Below are 16,717 nucleotides of genomic sequence, written 5' to 3' on the forward strand. Positions count from 1 at the left end.
TACCAACACCTTGATTTCAGATTTCTGGCATCCAGAGCTGGGAGAGAAAAAAATATCTATTATTTTAAGCTATGGCAGCCCAGGAAGTGAACACACCTCGGGATCTGGGCTCTCTCCACCCCTCAGAGACCTGGCCCTCTGGCTGTTTTCAGGAGGCCTTTAGATTTAGACTTAAAAGGGACCGTTGCAAATTTTCAGTCATTGACTGAGTAACATGGGAAGCAGGCTTTCCAGTGGTTAGTGGTGCTTGCTCAGAGAAGAGCCCAGCTTGGTGGTAAGAAGAGGCATGAGAGGCTAAGGCTTGTCTGGCTGATGTTTTAGGGATCCAACCATGTTGTCCCATCATCAATGGGAAGAGTATCCCATGGTACAGACGAATCAGTTTGTTCATTCACTCACGATGTCAGCCTTGAAAATAAAACAGCCAGTTCTTTTACCGGCAAAATGGGTTTATTCTGGAATGACAGTGGAACTGCAATTAGGGACTTGCAAGCTATGGCAAAACCATAGCCGAGTCTAGAGAACAAAGGAGAGGAACATTCCTTTATAGAGAAAAAGAAGGAAGTTGGGCACCTAGAGGGCTCAGTTGGTTAAGAGTTTGCCTTCGGCTCAGGTCATGATCTCAGGGTCCTGGGATCGAGCCCCTCATCGGGCTCCTTGCTCCGCAGAATCTGCTTCTCCCTCTGCCTCTACTGCTCCCCCTGCCCTGTGCCCTCTCTCACTATCTCTCTCAAATAAATAAATAAATAAAATCTTTTAAAAAAGAGAGAGAGAGAGAGAGAGAGAACTCATGCACATATGTGAGGGGATAGGGGCAGAGGAGGAGGGAAAGGGAGAGAAACAGAATCCCTGCTGAATGGTTAGCCTGACAAGGGGCTGTATTCCTAGAACTCTGAGATCACGACCTGAGCCAAAATTAAGAGTTGGTCGCTTAACTGACTGAGCCACCCATGCACCTCTAAGAATTCTTTATATATTTTGGATGCAAGTTCTTTGTTAGCCCTATGCACTGCCAATATTTTCTCCCAGCTTGTGTCTTGCTTCTTCAGTTAATAAAGATGGTCTTTGGAAGAGCAGAATCTGTAGTTTTGATTTATCAAAATTATCCATTTTTTTGTGGTAAAATGTGCACAGCATAAAAATTATGGCTTTAACTATTTTTTTAAGATTTTGTTTATGTGACAGAGAGAGACACAACGAGAGAGGGAAGACAAGCAGGGGGAGTGGGAGAGGGGGAAGCAGCCTTCCTGCCAAGCAGAGACACCCTCGCCCCCATGCAGGGCTTGATCCCAGGATCCTGGGATCATGACCTGAGCCGAAGGTAATAACTGATAATAATAACTGATAATAACTGAGCCACCCAGGCTCCCCTAGAAGAATATTTTAAAATAGTTGACATTCATTGAGCCTGTACTATGTGCCATGTGGTTTACCCATATTAGACGTGTTAGTGTTTATTGAACAGTGACTCAGGAGCAAGCACCTTTTTTAGCAATTATTTTATCGATTTATTCTTTCATTAATTTATTTTATTTTTTAGAGCAGTTTTAGAGTTATAGTATAGAAACACTGAGCAGAATGTTTAGAAAGCTCCCATAGGGGCGCCTGGCTGGTTCAGTTGGCTGAGCGACTGCCTTTAGCTCAAGTCATGATCTCAGGTTCCTGGGATTGAGCTCTGCTTTGGGGTTGCCTGCTCAACAGGGTGTCTGCTTCTCCCTCTCCCTCTGCTCTTCCCCCTGCTTGTGCTCTTTCTCTAGTTCTCTCCTTCTCTTTCAAATAAATAAACAAAATCTTTAAAAAAAATTTTTTTAAACCTTCCATAGACTTCTCTCTCCCCTACAGCCTCAGTTTCCCCTATTATTAACATCACATCTTTCATTAGTATGGTATATTTGTTACAGTTGATGAGTGAGTATTGGTACATTATTATTAACTGAAGTCTACAGTTTACTCTTTGGGTTGTATATTCTGTGTGTTTTGACAAATGTGCAATGTCATGTCTCCACCATTACCATATCCTACAGAATAATTTTCTTGCCTTAAAAATCCTGTGTTTCGGGGCGCCTGGGTGGCTCAGTGGGTTAAAGCCTCTGCCTTCAGCTCAGGTCATGATCTCAGGGTCCCGGGATCGAGCCCCGCATTGGGCTCTCTGCTCAGTGGGGAGCCTGCTTCCCCCCACTCCCATCTGCTTCTCTGGCTACCTGTGATATCTCTCTCTCTCTCTCTCTCAAATAAATCTTAAAAATCTTTAAAAAAAATCCTGTGTTTCACCTACATTGGTCTTGCATTCAGTCTCTTCATTGTTTTTATCTACTTTGTTTGTTTACTCTTTCTGATTTTCTGTCAACAATAGTCTCGTCTGGTCTCAATTCTTTTTCTTATGTTATTACATTGGCCAGCACCTCTGAATCAGTGTTTAGTAGTAGCCATGACTGTGGGCTTTCCAGCCCCGTCCTGGACTACGTCCCCCTTACTGTTTCACCATCCAATACGATACAGATGATTTTTTTTTTCCAATCATGATCTTTGATCAGACTAATTTTCTCCTAGTCCCCATTAACTAAGAACTTAAAAAAAAAAAAGTCAGAAGTGGTTGCTGGATGCTATCCAAGGCTTTTCCAGCACAGTGAGATGATGATTTGGTATTTTTCTCCTTTTACCTCTTCATTGAGTAAGTGAGGCTTTCTGATGCTGAACTTTCCTTGCCTTTTGGGGGAAGGAAAAAAAAAAAAAAACCTGCATACCCCTGGTATGTTGTCCTTTAAAGTGCAGCTGAACTCAATTTGCTGATATTTTATTTAGCATTTTTTATGCAGCGAGGCTCCTGACCCCTTCCTGGCATCTGCTTATCCTGCCTCTCAGCTGATTCCCACAGGGTGCGGGGGAGGGCCTCTCAGAACATCTGCAACAGCTTAACCAGATGACTTCAACTCAGCAGCACCCCAGTCCCCTTCCCAGAACTGCTCCTCCTCCAGGTAACCCTGCTACCCAGGGAAACCTTCTGCTGTTCACTTACCTTCTAGAACCCCATTCCTTAGAACTGTTGATTCATTCTACTAAGTGGGGAGAGGGGCCAGCCACAAAGCACCCCACCACCCCAACACCCTAGGGCCTCGGGCTTGTCTCAGTCTCCCCTGCTGATTTTGGCATTCGCAGCTGCAGCTGAGGCCAACAGAGGCCCCATATTCTTGTTGTTCTAGTGCTGTGAGAGAGTTTTCAAGAAGCCAGACTGAGCAAAAGACAGGACCTGGTGGGAAGCAGGTAAGTTTCCACTGGTCTGACCCCACCTATCTCCTCTTCAGGTCCACAACTTGTGTCGGCTTCAGGCTTAGCTGACTCCAGGCACAGCTGGGGCCGAGGGGGCCAAGGATGAAGGATCCACCTTATATCCTGTCCTCCTTGGGGCCAGGTCTCAGACAGGGGCTGGAATCTGGGATCCCCCTAAACCAGCAGCTCCTGAGGAGGCAGCTCACCTCACACCAAACCAACCCAAAGTATAGAATCTCAGTGAAATTGCTGTGCAACCTGCAGCCAGATGCTGTCCCTCTCTGGGTCATCCACATCACCTCTCCAAATTCTGACCTGCCAATAGGTCAAAAAGCAGGTCAGATTCACTGTTGCTCCAGCAACAGAGTCCTCCTACATCACAGAAAAAAAAAAATCGAGCGAGGGAAAGATTTTCTTTTCTTTTTTTCTTTTAAATGCATACTGGATCATATTCTCGTTGCTCTGAGATTTATTTTTCCTTTCAAGAGTTAATAATAGAAATGTTTCCTGGGCAGTAATTATAAATCTGATTCACCTTTTCATCTCTTTTTTAAAAAATTTGATTTTTCTTGTTACCTTTTCATCACACAATATTAAATGTAAAAGGCCAAATTGTTCTGGAAAGCTTATACTGAAAATCTGTGGCCCCCTACAGCTTTCATGTTTGATGAAATCAAGAAAAATATCTGAGGCCCCCAGGTGGCTCAGTTAGTTAAGCAACGGCCTTCGGCTCAGGTCATGATCACGGGGCCCTGGGATCGAGCCCCACATCAGGTTCCCTGCTCTGCGGAGAGGCCTGCTTCTCCCTCTCCCTCTGCCTACTACTCCCCCTGCTTGTGTTCTCTCTCTGTCTGTGTCAAATAAATAAAATCTTTTAAAAAATCAAGAAAAATACCAGCACAATTTTCAGAGAAATATGAATGAGTTGGTGGGATCTGGACTCACAGGTGTTAGGGAATGAGGGTGTTTGAACTGGAGCCACGCACCAGCACAAGCCTTCCTCTTGCCCACCTCCAACACCTATTGATCCCAGATCCTCTTTACTCAGATTCTGAATTAGCCCCCTTGGTCTCCCCTCCCTGCATTCTGGCCTCTACCTTGCCCGTGACTCCTGAGGGATCTAACAGCCAGCCTCCCTCCCTAGCTCACATATCCTGCATAGCTCCCTATTGCTCTCAGAACAAAATCCATCTGGTAGCACGAAGCCAATTCTAATCCCCTGCTGTTCCTCTTCCTTCCCCTCTTTATGCCCACCCCCAGTGAGATGGCGAGGGCTCTGGACATAGAGGCAGGCAGAGCTGAGTTCAAATCCTAACTCTGCTGTCTACTAAGACAGCTAAGCATGAGCATCTCTTTGTTTTTTTTTAAAGATTGTATTTATTTATTTGACAAAGAGAGACACAATGAGAGAGAGAACACAAGCATAGGGGGAGTGGGAGAGGAAGAAGCAGGCTGTCTGCCAAGCAGGGAGCCTAATGCAGGGCTCAATCCCAGGACTCTGGGACCACGACCTGAGCCCAAAGCAGATACTCAAGGACTGAGTCACCCAAGCACCCTGGGCATCTTACTCTTTGGAGTTTCACTTTCCTGGTCCATAAAAACAGGTGTGTGTTCTGAAGAGGTGGATAGTTCTGGGTGCTAATGCTTTGGCCCATGACCAAAGGCATTGCCAGGATGACTGCAGGCTCTGAGGGGACCCCAGGCCAGGGTTGCTTGTGGAAGTCCATGTTTGATGTAGGGAAAGAGGCACCAGGTTGTCTGCTCTCAGGGCAAGGTGAAAATGATGTGATTTGAAGCAGGGTTTCATGAGCCAATGATCAGGAAAGAATCCTTGAAACGTTTTTGGTGCAAAAAGGTGATTTGATGATAGCACAGGCATAGGACCTGTGGGCGGACAGAGCTGCACTGGAATTGTGACGAGCAATTGATTATAGACTTTGGAGTTGGGGGAGGTAAAGATAAAGGAAGTTTCCATCTAGCAAGACATTAACAGTAAGAGTGGGAGTTCCTGGAGGAAGGTTACACTCTGCTTGCCTCAAGTATTTGTGGGTGAGGGGGGTGCCTGGGTGGCTCAGTTGGTTAAGCATCTGCCTTCAGCTCAGGTGATGAACCCAGGGTCATGGGATCGAGTCCCACGTCGGACTCCCAGCTCGGCAGTGTGGGGAGGAGTCTGCTTCTCCTTCTCCCTCTGGTCTTCCTCCTGCTTGTGTGCTCGCGCTCTTTCTCTCTCAAATGAATAATCAAAATCTTAAAGAAAAAAGTATTCGTGGATGGGCTGCAAGTTCTAAGAAAAATTAATTGTATCTATGTTTCCTTTTACCTTTGTTCTCCATGTCAAAAATCACACCCCAGTTGTGGAAGGGCTGCAGGGGACCCAGAGATTACAGCGACTGGGAGGAAGGGTCAACCCCAGAAAGCAAATAGCAGCTTTGAGTCCCTGATAGGCGTGGTCCCAGCACCCCCCCCTCCAGGGGCCACCACCAGCCACACAAAGGTGCAGGGTGTTTGCTAAATTCAATGCTTGCTCAAACATTTGTTTTCAAGACAAGATGCCTGCAGAGGCCCCATGCCCTTTAGCCGGGGTCAGAGCCCACAGCTGGGGTGGAGCGGGAGGAGAGGCGTAGGTCGGGGAGGCTGTGCACAGCTGGATCAAGGGCTTCTTTCCAGGCCTGAAAACAGGGCCAGGGGTCCTGCGGTGAGAGTACATGCACCACTCAGTGATGTCCCTTTTTTGGGGGGGGGGTGTTGTTGCTGTGTTGCTGGGGTGAGGTCTGGAGCTGACGGCCAAGAAAGAATTCTAGAGACGTCTTTGGTGCAAAAAGGTGGTTTTATATAAGCACCAGGAGGGGATCTAAGGGCAGACAGAGCTGCACTGGGAATGTAAAGAGCAATTGCTTATATACTACGGAGCTGGGGGAGGTGAAGACAGAGGGAAGGTTCCAGAAGGACTTTAATCTGCTACAGAAGGTTCATAGGATCCTGGACCTGGATGTTGTCAGGCTCAGGTTGTTTTTCCCTCTAGCAAGGCACTAACAGAAGACAGCTGGGAGTTTCCGGGAGGAACATTATACCCTGCCTGCCTCAGGTACTTGTCAGCGGGCTGCAGGTTATAAGGAGATTTAATTTTGTTTTTAAAATTTATTTATTTATTTATTTGAGAGAGAGAGAGAGAGTGAGAGAGCACAAGCAAGGGGAGTGGGAGAAGGAGAATCAGGCTCCCTACTCAGCCTGATCAAGAATCAGTCTCACCCAGATTTAATTTTTTAAAAATATTTATTTATTTGGGGGCGCCTGGGTGGCTCAGTGGGTTAAGCCTCTGCCTTCGGCACAGGTCATGATCTCAGGGTCCTGGGATCGAGCCCCTCGTGGGGCTCTCTGCTTTGCGGGGAGCCTGCTTCCCCCTCTCTCTGCCTGCGTCTCTGCCTACTTGTGATCTTTCTCTCTGTCAAATAAATAAATAAAATCTTTAAAAAAAAAAGAAATTTATTTTTAAAATATTTATTTATTTGAGGGGCACCTGGATGGCTCAGTCATTAAGTGTCTGCCTTTGGCTCAAGTCATGATCCCAGGGGCCTGGGATTCAGCCCATCATCCGGCTCCCTTCTCAGCGGAGAGCCTGCTTCTCCCTCTCCCTCTCCCACTCCCCCTGCTTGTGTTCCCTCTCGCATTGTGTGTGTGTCTCTCTCAAATAAATAAATCTTAAAAAAAAAAAAAAGGTTTAGTTATTTGAGAGATGGAGAGAGCGGCACATACACATGCACACACAGAAGCAAGTTGGGGAGGAGAAGAGAAGAGAATCTCTCGCGGACCCGCCCCCTCTCCTGCCCCACCCACCCTCTTGCTAAGCATGGAGCCCAAACCCGGGGCTCCATCTCCTGACACTGGAATCAGGACCTGAGTCCAAACCCCGAGTTCAAGAGTCGGTTACTTAACCGACTGAGCACCACGCCCTCGCCCCCTAATGCCCCAGGAGATTCAATCTTACCTGCATTTCCTTTTTGCCTTTGTTCCCCACATCAGTTCCACTACATCAGCATCGTGAATGTCTTAAATGTCACTGAATTGTACACTCTAATTGGTTAATTTGATGTCATATGAGTTTCACCTCAATAAACAATAGTAGATAAGTAAAATACCGTACTACAAAAAAAAAAAAAAAAGACTCACACCTGACATGGAGAGCAAAGGGAAAAGAAATGTAGATAAATCTCCTTATAACCTGCAGCTCAGGACGCCTGGGTGACTCAGTGGGTTAAGTGACTCCCTTCAGGTCAGGTCATGGTCCTTGAGTTCCGGGATTGAGTCCCTCATCGGACTCCCTGATGAGCAGGGAGTCTGCTTCTCCCTCTGACCCTCTCCCCTCTCATGCTCTCTCTCTCTCAAGTAAATAAATCTTTTAAAAAATTTAATAACCTGCAGTTCATTGACAAATATATATACATTTATATATATTATTATATTATTATATTATTATATTATTATATATTATATATTATATATATATATATATATGATGAGTCATAATCTCAGACCCCTATCTAATTGGGGAGTTGTGGCTTGATAATAATCCCCTCTTCTCCCAAATTGCTTTGTGTGCATGTAGGACTAGGAAAGCATATTTATTTATTTATTTAAAATATTTTATTTATTTATTTGGCAGACAGAGATGACAAGTAGGCAGAGAGCAGGCAGAGAGAGAGGAAGAAGCTGGCTCCCCGAGGAGCACAGAGCCCGATGCGGGGCTTGATCCCAGGACCCTGAGATCATGACCTGAGCCAAAGTCAGAGGCTTAACCCACTGAGCCACCCAGGCACCCCTAGGAAAGCATATTTAGAGTCAGTAAAGGTATTAATTTTAAGGCCCTTTGCCAATCAAAAAGCCGGAGTGAGCACTATTTTTTTTAAGATTTTATATATTTGAGAGAGAGAGAGGGCAGAAGCAGGGGGAGCAGCGGAAAGAGAGAGGGGTGAAGAAGTAGGCTCCCCACTGAGCAGGGAACCCTATGCGGGGCTCAATCCGAGGACCCTGAGCTCATGACCTGAGCCGAAGGCAGATGCTTGGTGGATTGAGCCATCCAGGCGCTCCTAACAGGTTTTAAGAATTATTTCAGGAGTATCTGTAAGACTGCCTGGTATTTGGAAGTCAAACTCCCATCATCCATTGGTAGTCTTTGGTCTCTAAGACCCTCTGGACCTGATGGGAAGTCATCGCTGCCAGGAATGGTCCCATAGTAAGTTTTGAGGTTTCATTTTTTTTAATTAATTTATTTATTTGACAGAGAAAGACACACAGAGAGAGGGAAGGGAACACAAGCAGGGGGAGGGGGAGAGGGAGAAGCAGGCTTCCTGCTGAGCAGGGAGTCCAATGTGGGGCTCAATCCCAGGACCCTGGGATCATGACCTGAGCCAAAGGCAGATGCTTAACAACTGACCCACCCAGGTGCCCCTGTTTTGGAACTTCTTCTACCAGAGGGCTGTTGTATGCTGGGTAAATCCTCTATTTGTAATGTTACAGCAATAGTTCCTGGGACTAATATGACTAAGGAACAAAACCATCAAGAAGCACTTTTTGTTTGAGGTCTAGACTTAACAGCATCCTAATCACGAGGGATCACCGGCAGGTGAGAAAAGACTTGTCTCAGAAGATAAGGGTCTCCCCAAGTGCACCATCCAATCCAATCACAGGGAAAGTGGGGTCACCTGTTATCTCCACAAATCCATAGTTAACCCCATGGAGGGGGGTACTCTCTGGCTTTTAAGGGGCAATTTTGTCTTCCCAGCCACACAGAACGGGTCAAGGTGGTAGTTGAGTTATACAATTGTTGGGGAATTCATCCCATTTTCCAGCTGCTCAAATAATCATATGCCCAAGGGATCTTGTGATTATCTCCACAGAATAGGCACAGAGGTTGTCCGTAGCAGAGCTGCTGTGGTAATTTCTCTGACGTTTACCTCAAGTTGTCTAGCTTAAGCAAACAACGAACATTCAGAGACAATCAGAACTAGAATTTAACATCCACAAAGGTGGCTAATTGAAACATAATATTTCTCTCGAAAATCACCATTATTTCCAGAAATAGCCAAATTAAGACTGATTTGTTTGCAAAACGAGTCCAGTTTTTAAAAAACTTGGCATAATTATAAACTCAGCAAGAATAGTGATTGGCCATAGAGATCTTTTAAAATCCGCTTTGCTAACACTTTTTTTTAAAAGATTTTATTTATTTATTTTTGTGAGAGCAAGCATGAGTGGGGGAAGGGGCAGAGGCAGAGGGAGAGGGAGAAGCAGACTCCCTGCTGAGCAGGGAGCCCGATGTGGGGCTTGATCCCAGGACCCTGAGATCATGACCTGAGCCAAAGGCAGAGGCTTAACTGACTGAGCCACCCAGGTGCCCTTGCTAGAACTTTCAAAAGGAATTTCGATTGAACTTTTAGTAGCCTCTTTAGGCCAGAAGCCAAGCCAAATACTTGTCGTCAGACATGCTTGTAATACCTGTAGATTTGGGGGAATTCCTCTTTACACGGTCCCCAAAGTATCCTGAGGTTCCTGCACCTGCCAGAAAGTGACACTTTCTACTCAGCTGGCAAGGCTGTTGGGAACTCTGTGAGCACCTATGAGGCCAACAGTTCCAAGGGACTTTATGGCTCCAGGTTTCATAAAGTCAACCTCAGTTTCTTAAAGCTGTCTGGTCATATCTGAGTCTATGCATGTCTCTCTCAAATATGACATTCCAGTCAAAGCCATAGTAAAAGAACCAATGTTTCTAATGGTGTCCTGTTACAAGGAGAACAGATTCTTTTTTTTTTTAAGATTTTATTTATTTATTTGACAGAGAGAGACATCACAATTAGGCAGAGAGGCAGGCAGAGACAGAGAGGGAAGCAGGATCCTTGCTGAGCAGGGAGCCCGATGCAGGGCTCAATCCCAGGACCCTGAGACCATGACCTGAGCTGAAGGCAGAGGCTTAACCCACTGAGCCACCCAGGTGCCCCAGGAGAACAGATTCTTATTGAAATTTGCAAATAACTCTGATTGCCACAAAAGAAAGAATACTTACTGATACTTATTGAATTTCAGAGGATTCAGGTAGAGAGAAAAGTTAAGTGCTTCCATTTGTTTACAAATGAGTATTTTTTTTAAAGATTTTATTTATTCATTTGACAGAGAGAGAGAGAGAGAGAAAGAGCACAAGCAGGGGAAGTGGCAGGCAGAGGGAGAGGGAGAAGCAAGCTCCCTACTGAGCAGAGAGTCTGAGGCTGGGACTCCATCTCAGGACCCTGGGATCACAGCCCAAGCTGAAGGCAGATGCTTTGTGAACTGAGCCACCCAGGAGCCCAACACGAATCAATATTTTATCACATTTTTGGAAGTCACAGATATCTTAAGAGAAAGTTTCCTTCATCTGCAAGAGCAAACATTAGAGAAGCAACAATATTTCAAACATGAGTCACAAACACTATTATCCTCAGTTCATTTAGTTTCATGTTACTAATTCTTGTTCAGTTTGAATGCAGCTCTTTTTTTTTTTTTAAGATTTTACTTATTTTACGAGAGAGAAGGAGAGAGCACAAGCAGGGGGAGCAGCACAGGGAGACAAGGAAGCAGGCTCCCCACTGAGCAGGAAGCCCGACATGGGGCTTGATCCCAGGACCCTGGGATCATGACCCAGGTTGAAGGCAGACGCTTAACTGACTGAGCTACCCAGGCGCCCCTGAATGTGGCTTTTTAGTTCTGGAAATTCTTACCCATTTTAGTTTTATGATCTTAAAGATATCAAATATCTGGATTTGTCCTAAAATTCCTTTTTATGAATCTCCTTGGAGAGGAACCACCACGTTTTGCAAGAGAATAAGAATAATTACAAATGATAAAAACTCAGAAATGGACATTTTTAAATTATTTATTTATTTATTTATTCAAAAAGATTTTATTTATTTATTTGACAGACAGAGATCACAAGTAGGCAGAGAGGCAGGCAGAGAGAGAGGAAGGGAAGCAGGCTCCCTGCTGAGCAGAGAGCCCAATGCGGGGCTCGATCTCAGGACCCCGGGATCACAACCGGAGCTGAAGGCAAAGGCTTTAACCCACTGAGCCACCCAGATGCCCCAGAAATGGACATTTTTTAAAAAATTATTTATTTATCTTAGAGAAGAGAGGGAGAGAGGGAGTGAGGGAGCACAAGCAGAGGGGAGAGGGAGAAGCAGGTCCCCCTCCCAGTGGGGAGCTCAACATGGGGCTTGATCCTGGAACCCCGGGATCATGACCGAGTGGAAGGCAGACATTCAACTGACTGAGTCACCCAGGTGCCCCAGAAGTGGACATTGTTAACAACCTGATCAACTTGATATGATGCCATTGACAAGGAAATTCAGTAATTCCTGTGAATAGAACACTTCAATAATTAGAATACACAGTGATGGCCTTATAACCAGAACTTAATGTACCAAATAAACAAAGCTAATTAGTCAAAGAGAGTTTGTTTACAATTGAAAACTTAGGGAAGTTTTTTAAAACCTTGGAAAAAATTTTTGAAGAGTTTTAGAATGTCTTTTTCTCTTTATTCTCATTTATTTATTTTTAAAGATTTTACTTATTTGTCAGAGAGAGAGAGAACACAAGTTGTGGCAGTGGCAGGCAGAAGGAGAAGAAAACTCCCTACTGAGCAGGGAGCCCAATGAGGGACTCGATCCCAGGACCCTGGGATCATGATCTGAACCAAAGGGAGACACTCAATCGAATGAACCATGCAGGCATCCCTAAAACCTTAAAAAGTTTTAAAGCACATGTCTAAATTGAATTATGGATCATCAAAGGCTTGATAAAGACAAAACAGAAACTGGTTTTTCTAGGCAAAGAAAAGAGATAACAACTTTGGTAACATTTTCTTATCAGGAACAGACCAACAGGGGCACCTGGGTGGCTCAGAGGTTTAACTCTCTGCTTTCAGCTCAGGTCATGGTTTCAGGGTCCTGGGATCGAGCCCCACATCAGGCTCTCTGCTCAGCAGGGAGCCTGCCTCTCTGCCTACTTGTGATCTCTCTCTCTCTCTCTCTCTCTGTCAAATAAATAAATAAAAATCTTTTTAAAAAATCTTTTTAAAAAAGATTTTATTTATTTGTTTTAGAGAAAGCAAGATAGAGTGAGCAGGGGGAGGGGCAGAGGGAGAGAGAGAATCTTAAGACGACTCTGCACCCAGCCCTGAACCTGACAAGCCTGACACAGGGCTCCATCTCAGGAACCCGGGACCATGACCCGAGCCAAAACCAAGAGTTGGATGCTCAAAAGACTTGAGCCAGCCGGGTGCCCCCAGAATTTCAATCTTTTACCAGTGTACTTTTAAAATCCATTCATTTTAATCTTAGTCTGTCTTGACCACACATAAAATTCCTTTCCAAAGACTTCCCTTCACAAAACCTTCTACAACTTTCCTTTGCATTCAGATTTTTGTCCCAAGCCACTTCTCTCCAAATAGCCAATCTCATTTAAGACAAAATTACCTTCTTTTGCCTTCAACAAACATGTATTCCTATTCCTCAAACCCTTCTTCCACATACAGAGTTGCTTTCCTTCTTTCCAAGAGTTATTAATTACATTTAGCAGAATTTTGTCCTCTTCGAAACCTAAGTGTCTGGGGAAAAACAAGGAGTAACCAGTTGTGAACTGTCACACCAGAGCTCTTTAGATGGCAAATTTATGGATATATTTAAGCACAAACATGTTCTCCAACAGACCCAAATATCCTTAGTTTCTCTGCAATAAGAAGTCAAAAACACAAACCTATGTTCAGTAATCAGTGCTGCAGGGAGTGGGTGGTGTTAGGTCCAGGGGATGCTCTTCTTGCTCCTCAATGGTGAGGGTAGGAGGAGCAGCCAATGGTGCTGGAGGCACCGAGCACGGTCTAGCAGCCATTTATATAGGCCACGCCCAAGGTGGTGCAGAAACAGGAGGAGGGGGAGAGGGAGGAGGAAGCAGAAGAGGCTAAGAGCCGCCAGAAAGCAGAGAACAAGGTTTCCCTGTCCTAAACCTCATCAGCTCAACCAGATGAGCAGACCCCATGTTTTTCTTCAACCAACGCTGTCCATATGGGGCCAGAGATGACAGGGAACTTCCCTGAAACTACAGGAGTATTGGCTGCAGCTTGGGAATATTTTGTAAAGTCCCCGTCCCTGAGGTTGACTAACCAGAAACGGTTAGCTCCAATTATCGTAGCCATTAACCTGGGAAATGAATGAGGGAGAAGCCCCCTATATCTATTCAGAGGAGGAACAATGAAGGAGGGTCAGTGTCCCCTTCATTATAAATAGACTGTTTCCTCCAGCAACCCCGGTTCTATCAGGAGAAGGCCTGTTCAGGAGACACCTGGGTGGCTCAGTAGGTTAAGCATCTGCCTTTGGCTCAGGTTGTGATTCCAGGGTCCTGGGACGGAGTCCTGCATCGGGTTCCTTGCTAAGTGGGGAGCCTGCTTCTCCCTCTCCCTCTGCTGCTCCCCCTGCTTGTGTTTCTCTCTGATAAATGAATAAAAGCTTTTCAAAAAGAAAGAAAGAAAAAGGAGGAGGCATATTTAGATAATTATCATCCAATATATCAGGAGGGACTTAACTGGCCTGGTTACTCACCAAATACATTCTGCCAGATGGCCTTAGATTCAGGTCCTGATTTAGAGTCATGAAGGCCTAGACCTGTGGTGCCTCTGTCCATTTGCCCTCCTTCCTGTAGAAGAGATCTAATTCACAGGCCGTACTGAGGCCATGCTGTGTTATAAAAGATCAGTATACTTTCTCAAATTTTGCAATCCAAATGATTTCCAGTGGGTTAAAATGGGTCCCCGAGGGAGAGTCCTTAGGAGTTGGGAAAAAAAAGCCTAGAAGGTCCATTACCAAGAAAGTTCCCCCAACTCCCATGTGGAGGGTATGTCAGAGATTCTGGGAGTCAAAAGTGACTGGAGGCATCCCTTGAACGAAATCACTATGATCACTGTCCTGCCATAAAAGACCCTACAGGAAGGATATTAGAACCTCCCCTTCCCCCTTGTATTCTAGGGTACAAATGGGTGCCTGGTGAATGAACCAAAATCCCGTGCCACGCCATGCTGTGAAGGCTTGTGCTATGCTGTGCTATAAAGGCCATGTCATTTTTAACCCATGGAAAACACTAGAAAAGTTTTCCAAGGGTAAATTACCCAATTTTGTAGTTGAAATGGTTAGTAGAGGTCACAATGGAAAAGAGTAAAGATAGAAATCCATCATGGTCTAAGCGAGATTCCAACAAATGTACTCTTAAAAAGCCAACTTCCCTAGGAAATGGTCCTGAGTTTGGTTTTAATTCAATCCAGTATTGGTTTCAGCTGTCTCTGAGTGGAGGTCTTGGAGCCAGAAGTGGCTAGACCAGGGATGTGGAAGGGATCACATTAGACCAATGAGAAGGAGACCTCATATGGGAGTCTTAAAGATCAGCAACTGTCCTGATGACTTAGGTGGCTGTCCTGTGCCCCAAACAGACAATTTTCTATAAGGACAGGAATAAAGAGAGGGCATCAAGTTTCTTGGTCTTTTTACCATTCCGGCCAGGGTACTAACTAACTTCGAGCCAAAAGGCAGGCTTTTTCCTCCCCATAGCATAACCACGGGCTAGAGGATCGCAACCTAAGCAATCGACATGAAAATGTCCCAATAAGACTGTATGCCTTGAGGAGCCCCTGGAATGAGAGTAAAGGAAGAGAAGAGGAAGTGCTCACCAAATTTGCACCAATGCTCAGAGTCCAGATGAGAAGACTCAAAGCCATGTTTGATGCCAGAATGATGCGGAAATGTTGGGGTTCAGAGCAAACCATCCAGAAAGAATTCTTGAGACATCTTCAGTGCAAAAACATGGTTTTATTAAAGCACTGTGACAGGATCTGTGGGCAGAAAGAGCTGCACTGGGGTGACAGGTGACTAATATACTTTCAAGTTGGGAGAGGGTAAGGGGGTAGCAAAAATCTCTAAGGAATTTTGGAAGCAAGCTTTCCAGGACCTTGAGGGAGCTAGCTGTTGTTAGGAAAATGTCCTTTGGGGTGCCTTGGTGGCTCAGTCGATTAAACTTCTGTCTCTGACTCAGGTCATGACCTCGGAGTCCTCGGATTAAGCCCCGCACTGGGCTCCATGCTCAGCAAGAGCTGCTTCTCCCTCTCCTTCTGTTTCTCTCCCCTGCTCATGCTTGTATATACACTCTCTATCTCAAATAAAAAAAAATCTTTTTTTTTCAAATAAATAAAATCGTAAAAAAAAAAAAGGGAAAGGTCCTTTATTACTTGTTTAGTAAAAAACTCAGTCAGGAGACCCTTGGATGTATACCAGAAGGCTGTATGTTTGGAGGATGGTAATATATATCCTGGGGGGGGGGTAGAGAAAAAGGAAGTTTCCAAAGAATTTTTTTTTACCCAAAAGAATTTTTATATGTTAAAGGAGACTTACAGGATCCTGGATATTGGGGATACTTGTTAATATTAATGATAATGTTAATGTTTTGTCCTCAGCCAAGTATTAACATTGAGGCAGTTGAGTTCCTAGAGGAAGGTTACTCTGCTTGTTTCAAGGACTTGTTAATGGGCTCTAAGTATAAGAAAATTTAATTTTGGGCGCCTGGGTAGCTCAGTGGGTTAAAGCCTCTGCCTTCGGCTCAGGTCATGGTCCCGGTGTCCTGGGATCGAGCCCCACATTGGGCTCTCTGCTCAGCAGGGAACCTGCCTCCTCCTCTCTCTCTCTGCCTACTTATGATCTCTATCTGTCAAATAAATAAATAAAATCCTTAAAAAAAAAGAAAATTTAATTTTTTCTTTTGCCTTTGTTTTCCACGTCATTGAGCACCTTTTCATTGCCTGTTAGCCATCTGTATGTCTTCTTTGGAAAAGTATCTGTTCAGATCCTCTGCCCATTTTTTAATAGGGTTTTTTTTTTTTAATGGGTTACTTGTAGGAGTTCTCTATAAATTTTGGAAATTAACCCTTTATTGAACATATGATTTACAAATATCTTCTCCTGACCCTTAGGTTGCCTTCACATTTTGATGATGGTTTCCTTTGCTGTGTTGTTTGATGTAGTCCAATTTATTTATTATTGCTTTTGTTTCTCTTGCCTTTGGAGTCAGCCCCACAAACATATCTCTAAGACAGCTGTCAAGAGTCTACCACTTTTATTTTCTTCTAGGAATTCTGTGGTTTCAACTCTTACATTCAAATCTTTAATAATCCATTTTGATTTAATTTTTATATATGGTGTAAGATAGTGGTTAAGTTTTCTTCTTCTGCATGTGGATGTCCAGTTTTCCTAGAACAATTGATTGAAGAGAATTTCCTTTCTCCTTTGAATGTTCTTGGCTCCTTTTCCATAAATGAACTGTCCATATATGCATAGGTTTATTTCTGGGCTCTCAATTCCGTTCCATTGAGCTGTGTGTCTGTTTTTATGTTAAC

This window comes from Lontra canadensis, unplaced genomic scaffold (genome assembly GCF_010015895.1).
Source record: "Lontra canadensis isolate GAN:19392208 unplaced genomic scaffold, GSC_riverotter_1.0 scaffold35, whole genome shotgun sequence".
Taxonomy (NCBI): domain Eukaryota; kingdom Metazoa; phylum Chordata; class Mammalia; order Carnivora; family Mustelidae; genus Lontra; species Lontra canadensis.